The 6,957-nt window shown below is 37.8% G+C and overlaps 1 protein-coding gene across 1 annotated transcript in view; it reads right to left on the reverse strand.

Annotated features, from left to right (window-relative positions):
* Nucleotides 1–6,957, reverse strand: part of KATNAL2 (katanin catalytic subunit A1 like 2) — a 71,027-nt gene that overhangs the window by 55,914 nt on the left and 8,156 nt on the right. The gene's annotated exons all lie outside the window — the stretch shown is intronic.

Here is a 6,957-nt window from a genome sequence, read left to right on the forward strand (position 1 = left end):
ATGACCTGAGCCGAAGGCAGACGCTCAACGACTGAGCCACCCAGGCGCCCCTGGTTTTTGTTTTAATCTCAGAGTTAATAAGGCCTTCTTGGACACAAACCCTAGAAACCATTAATGAAAAAGACTGATACGGGCGCCTGGGTGGCTCAGTTGGTTAAGCGACTGCCTTCGGCTCAGGTCATGATCCTGGAGTCCCTGGATCGAGTCCCGCATCGGGCTCCCTGCACGGCGGGGAGTCTGCTTCTCCCTCTGACCCTCCCCCCTCTCATGTGCTCTCTCTCATTCTCTCTCTCTCAAATAAATAAATAAAATCTTTAAAAAAAAAAAAGACTGATAAATTTAGCTACATAAAAATTTTAGAAATCAAAAACAAGGTCAAAGGAAAACAGCCCAGGAAAGATATTTACAATTTTATTAATGGTCAAAAGGCCAAATTCCTTTATGTATAATAAGTACCCACAAATCAACAGGAAAAAGGGACCAACAATTTACTATAAAAATGGGCAAAACATAGGAAAAGATAGTCCACTAAAAAGGAAACACAAATGAGTCTTAAATGTATGAAAAGATGCTCAATCTTATAAAAATGCAAATCAAAGACATAATGTGATACAAATTTTTACCTATTAGATGAATAAAGTTCAAAAGAACAGCCTGCTGTGTTGGAACAAATTACCATGCATTACTAGTAGTCGTATAAATTGATACAACTTTTACTGAAGTTACTAGGCAAAATGTTGAATATAGTATATATTCTTTGGTACAGCTGTATCAGTTTTAGGATGAGAGACTGAATATATCAATGGATAGTGGTCAGACCCACATAAGCTCAGGAAGCCAAACCACAACCTCTGCAACAACCATCCCAGAAAACCAAACCACAAACTCTACAGAGAGCAGTCCAGGAATCGAAATCACAGCCTCTGTAGTAATTGGCCCAGAATGGTCAGGATTTGGTCAACAACTACCAGCCTCCCGATTTTTGCCCCCAGCTTCCAAATGAGGCCCAAGCAAAGAAAGCCAAATATGCTCTCCAAATCAGTCACATAAGGTACCCTGCTTCTAGTTAGCCTGCCTCCAGCAGTCCCGAGTCAACAACCTCCAGTCAGAAAATACCTGAAGCCTTCCTTTTTTTTACTGTCAAGCTTTCCCATTCCCTTGCCTGCCTTTCTCTGCCAAACGCAAGTGATGATACCTGACTCCCTTGCTCCAGCAAGTTCTCAATAAAGGGCTTCTGCTCTCATTTGGATGGTTTTCATTTCCTTCTTTTTTTTTTCTTAAGATTTTAATTATTTATTTGGCAGAGAGAGACACAGCGAGAGAGGGAACACAAGCAGGGGGCGTGGGAGAGGGAGAAGCAGGCTTCCCGCCAATCAGGGAGCCCGATGCGGGGCTCGATCCCAGGACCCTGGGATCATGACCCAAGCCGAAGGCAGATGCTTAACCAACTGAGCCACCCAGGTGCCCCTGGTTTTCATTTATTTCCATAAGAACTTTATTCTACTGATTCATATATGTCAAATATACACACATAAAAACTCTTTAATATAGCAGCTTCACTTAATAGGATTTTACCCTACAGATATACCTGCGTGGGGGTGGGGGGATGGTGTATTCATTAATGCACAGACATGACCAAGGCATGTGAAACCACTTTTTCCCAAGTTCATTTACCTGCCTATAAGAGGCTAAGATGCTGAGTAGTATGTTTGACAAACTGAAGGTGCTATAGGTGCAAAAGTTGGAATCCAGGACCCCGCATAATAGGGCACCCTGCTAAAAACCTGTGAAGGGCTCAGTCCCAGGAATAAGGACAGAGGAGAAGTTAAGCTGCCCAAGCTCAGTCCAAAATCTCAGTCCCTGAAACTGGATTAAGATGTTCCTGGATTGAGGGGCACCTGGGTGGCTCAGTTTGTTAAGCATCTGACTATTGATCTCAGCTCAGGTCTCAATCTCAAGGTTGTGAGTTCAAGTGCCGCACTGGGCTCCACTGAGTGTGGAGCCTACATTTAAAAAAAAAAAAAATGTTCCTGGATTGCTAGTACCTCCCCCTCAGGTACAATAATGCCTCTTATTCCCACTTCTATTCAACATTATGTTAGAGGTCTTAACCAGTAAGATTAGGCAAGAAAAACAAATGGCATAAGAATTGAAAAGCATTAACTCTGTATTTCTTTATGAATAATATGATTGAATAGATAAAGAAGTCAAAAGAATCCACAAATAATTCCTAGAATCAATAAAGGAATTTAGCAGTGTTGCTCAAATAAAATCAATATACAAAAATCAATTGTATTTCTACATATCAACAATAAACGTAAGATGAAGTTAAAAAAAACAAGAAACCATTTACAGTGACATGAAAACCATTTACAATAGTTATCAAGGACTAAAAGTATATCTAACAAAAGATGGGCAAAATCTCTATGCAGAAAACTTCTAAATTGCTACTGAAAAAATTTAAGAAAGTTGGAATAAAAAGGATAGGTATTGATCAGAAGACTCATTATTTTTTGTCAATTCTCCTCAAGTTTATCTTCAGATTCAATTCCATCCCAATCAAAATCCAACAATCTTTGTGGAATTGACAAGTTGATGCTAAAATACATAATATGTGTTGTAACAGTAATCATTTGACAAAAAAGAACCAGTAAAAGTCTTTTCTTTAATAGATACTGAGATTGCACAACTACAGTTATTAGGACAGTGTGGTATTAGCATAGGAAGTAGACAACTAGACCAGTGGAACAGACTTGAGGGTGCAGAAACAATTCTGCAGGCACATGGATAAAGAATAGTGTGGGAAAGGACATCTTTTCAGTAAATGCTTTTGGAAAAAGTATATGTCCTACCTCATCCCTTACATACAGACATGTGTATGTTTGCATGCACACACAAATCAGTTTCACATGAATTACAGATCTAAATGTGAACACAGTAAGATTTTTAGAAGATAATATAAGAAATATCTTCATGATTTTGGAATAGGGAAAGATTTTCTGAGGATACAAAAAACCCACTAACTGTAGAAGGAAAGATGAATAAAGTGACCTTTATTAAAATATGAATTTGTGTTCATAAAAGAGAGCATAATATCAGCACTTAAAAGAATTAACATACAAACATATCGTGAGTTCCCCCCAAAATTCAATTAAAAAGACAAACTCACCCAATAGAAAAATGGACAAGAGAAATAGGTGCTTTGCAAAATGAGATATCCAAATGGCCAAAAAACTAACAGAAAGGTACTTGACCTCATTTGTAATCAAAGAAACATAAAATAAAGGAAAAATAATTGATAATACCAAGTATTGCTTAGGATGTGGAGCAATAGGAATTCTCATGCATTGTAAGGGCAATATAAACTGATATAACCACTATGGGAAATTATTGGGCGTTACCTACTAAAGTTGGACTTATGGCTATTCTATGTTTCAGCAATTCCTCTCCTTGGGTTCCTGTTTACCTGTTAGCTGCCTTCCCTACTAAAATATAATCACCATGAAGGTAGAGGCAGTGTTTTGTTTTGTTTTGTTTTGTTTTGTTTTGTTTTGTTTTGTTTTGTTTTTCACTACCATATCCTCAGAACTTAATGTATCTGACTCGGGCTCTCCATAAACATTTGTGAAAAGACTTACAAGATATGTAATAAAGTAAGGGGGAAATATAGAATGAAGAAAATGATCTCTTCTGTGAAAAGAAAAAATATATAAATACATATGCACTTATGACGTACATATATTTCTAAATAGGTATATAAGAAACGACAGATAATAGTTTCTTACAGGGTGAGAAAGCAGAAATGGGCAGGGGGTGGAGAGTAGGGAAGAAGGCATTTACTTTTCATTGTATGTCTTTCTGTTAAATATTATGTGAGTTCTTATATCACTTTTGAAATCACCTTTATTAAGGTATCATTTACATATAGTACAATGCATTCATTTTAAGTGCACAGTCCCATGAATGCGTGCACATATGTAATCAGCACTCCCACTCAGATTTAGAACATTTCTATCACCCAAATGTGTTCCTTCTGCCCCTATGGTTGTTGGCACAATTCAGTTCCTTATGAGCTGGAGGACCGTGGGCCTTAGTTTCTTGTTGGCTGTTGGCTAGAAACTTCCTTCCGTTCCTTGCCACATGGGTGTCTCCAGAGGGCAGCTCATAACAAAGCACCTTGCTTTGTCACAACTAACAAGTGTGTGTCCATCCTGCTTGGAAGTTTTTGAGTTTCTTGGATCTGTGGGAAATTTTTAGCCATGATTTCCTTGTATTTTTTTCTCCTCTTCGTCACTGCTCTGGGATATGAATTGAACGTGTATTTGACTCCTTGATATTGTCCTTCATGTCACTGAGGTTTTTGTCCATTTTTTCCTTCAAACTTTTTCTATGTGCTGCAGTTTAGATAGTTTTTAATGAGTCTTTCAGATTAAAATACTGTCTTTTTCAACTCTGTGAGTTGTGTTTTATTTTTTATCTTCTGGTTTTTTCCTCTTTAGAATTCTGTTTTCCTTAAATCCTTAAACATATTTATCATAGCTATTTAAAGTCCTTGTCTGCCAATTCTGTCTTCTCCACTATTTCTGAATCTATTTCTGTTGACTGAGTTTTGTCCTGGTTTTGTTAGATTTTGTTTCTTACAATCGCTAGTAGTTTTTTTATTGGATGCCAGTTTTTGTGAATGTCTGGATTTTCTTGTCTTCTTTTAAGCGTGTTGAGTTTTATTCTGGTGGATAGTTTAGTTATTTGTGGTTAAGTCTGATCCTATCAAGCCTTGCTTTTAAGCTTTGTTAGGAAAGAGAGATCTAAAGTGGCCTTACTCTAGGGCTTGTTTAGCTTACTCCTAATGCACAGCCTTCCTGGAACCTCCACTAAGTGCTCTGCTCTTCCACAGCATTTCTCCACTCGGGCTGCTTAGCATTAAAATGTCTTTCAATGTTACAAGGAGGTTATATGAACACCACTAGTTGTTCAGTTTATCGTTCCCTGGTAACTGGGTTTTCCCCAGCTTTGTATATTTTTCACTCTATAGATGCACAGCTTAGTATTCAGCCAAAAACTCAGAAATATGGAGCAATTTGTTTGCAGAGCCCCCTCCTCCCTGGTCCCCTTTCCTCCCACCGTCAACCATTTAAGTCTTCCCAAACTATACTCTCGGTCTCATCTCTGCTCTGCTTAGATACTCCCTTGGGCGTCAGAACCCAGTTACTGCTTCCAAGCAGAAGCCCTTCTCTTGTGAGCACACTGTCCACTGGCTGAAAACAGATTATTCATATACGTAGGCCAGGTTTCTAGCTGTGTACAGTAGGAAGGCTAGTCTGGCACCTGTTACTCGATCACAGTGGAAAGCAGAGATCTTTATCAAATTTTCTGATGCATACAAGATTTATCTGGGTGATGGGGCACCTGGGTGGCTCAGTCAGTTGAGCTCCCAACTCTTGGTTTCGGCCAGGGTCATGATCTTGGGGTCTTGGAATCAAGCCCCGCCTGGGGCTCCCACTCAGTGGGGAGTCTGCTTGAGATTCTCTCCCTCTCCCTCTGCCCCTCCCCTTCCTCATACATGCACACGCATGCTCTCTCTCTCAAATAAAAGAAACTCTTAAATAAAGATTTATCTGGGTGGTGATTTATATACTTTTGCATTTAAAAATAAAACCTAATAAATGTTATTTTTCCAAAAGAAGGTATTTTTAAACCAAACCATCAAATATACCAATTCATATCTGTACACTCTCATATTCTCTTTTAGTTGTTGAAAAAGAAATAAAACACAAAAAAAAGTCTCCAAGAGTAGTAGTGTGACATTCGCAAAGTGTTCCAGGTGGTCCGATCAGTCTCCCTTTCTTGGTCCACGTCCAGGAAGAATATGGCCCCACAGCAGCCACAGCATTTTAGAAGATACCCACAAGGCTGCTGCAGTGGTCAGTAGTGAAGTGGTTAATCTTCCTTACGGAAAAGCAGAGAAGAACATTTAAACCATAAAAGTTACTTAAAATTCAGCTTCGCTTTATGGTGATTTAGAGTTTGTTTAATTAGTATTTAGAACTGCACATTGTTTATAGCTATTGGTATTTCAATAGATGCTTAAATGTTTGAACATTTAAAGTTTAATAAGCCTCAGTTCTTTGAAGAAAAACATTGATGTAATTAAATTTTCAATTACTCTTTTGTTTAGGGGCCCATGCAATTAATAAAAGCTAAGGCATTTAACAACACTCATTTAAAAACCTAGTCAACCACCTCATTAATTAGCTAACACTATAGCAGATATTTTTTAATATAGAAGTCTCACAAAGGCCAAGTCACCACTTGTGAAAAGTATATATAATGACATAGGAGAAATAAAATTAACTTTGTTCCAGGATTATTCTGTGTGTACATATGTGTGGATCAATAATGGCTTTCCAAAAAGCATTCTTGTGCATTGATACTAATTACTGTTTATTTGTTTTGAATTGTGTGGTCAAATTAAAAACACTGAAGCAATTTCTCCTCAGAGCTTCCTTGCCCTTAGCACATTTTAGAGGATCTTAAATTCAAGTTGAAAAGAAGTAAGTTGCAGAGGTCTAAAGATTGGAAGAAGTCTTATTTTAATTAAACACTACATTTATTTTGGGTTTTTTTGTTGTTGTTCTGTTTTTGTTCATGGTTTTCCTCTCCTTTATTTAATTTCTTCTTTTTTAAAATTTTTAATTTAAATTAATTTCATTAACATATAGTGTATTATTAGTTTAAGAGGTAGAATTTGGTGATTCATCACTTGCATATAACACCCAGTGCTCATTATATCAAGTGCCCTCCTTAATGCCCATCACCCAGTTACCCCATCCCCCCACCTCCCTCCCCTCCACCAACCCTCAGTTTGTTTCCTACAGTTAAGAGTCTCTTGTAAGCGCTGTGAATTGTGCAAGACTGTTGAATCTCAGATCTGTACCTCTGAAACAAATAATGCAATAT

This window comes from Leptonychotes weddellii, chromosome 13, assembly GCF_054177405.1.
Source record: "Leptonychotes weddellii isolate Sample4059 chromosome 13, ASM5417740v2, whole genome shotgun sequence".
Lineage (NCBI taxonomy): Eukaryota > Metazoa > Chordata > Mammalia > Carnivora > Phocidae > Leptonychotes > Leptonychotes weddellii.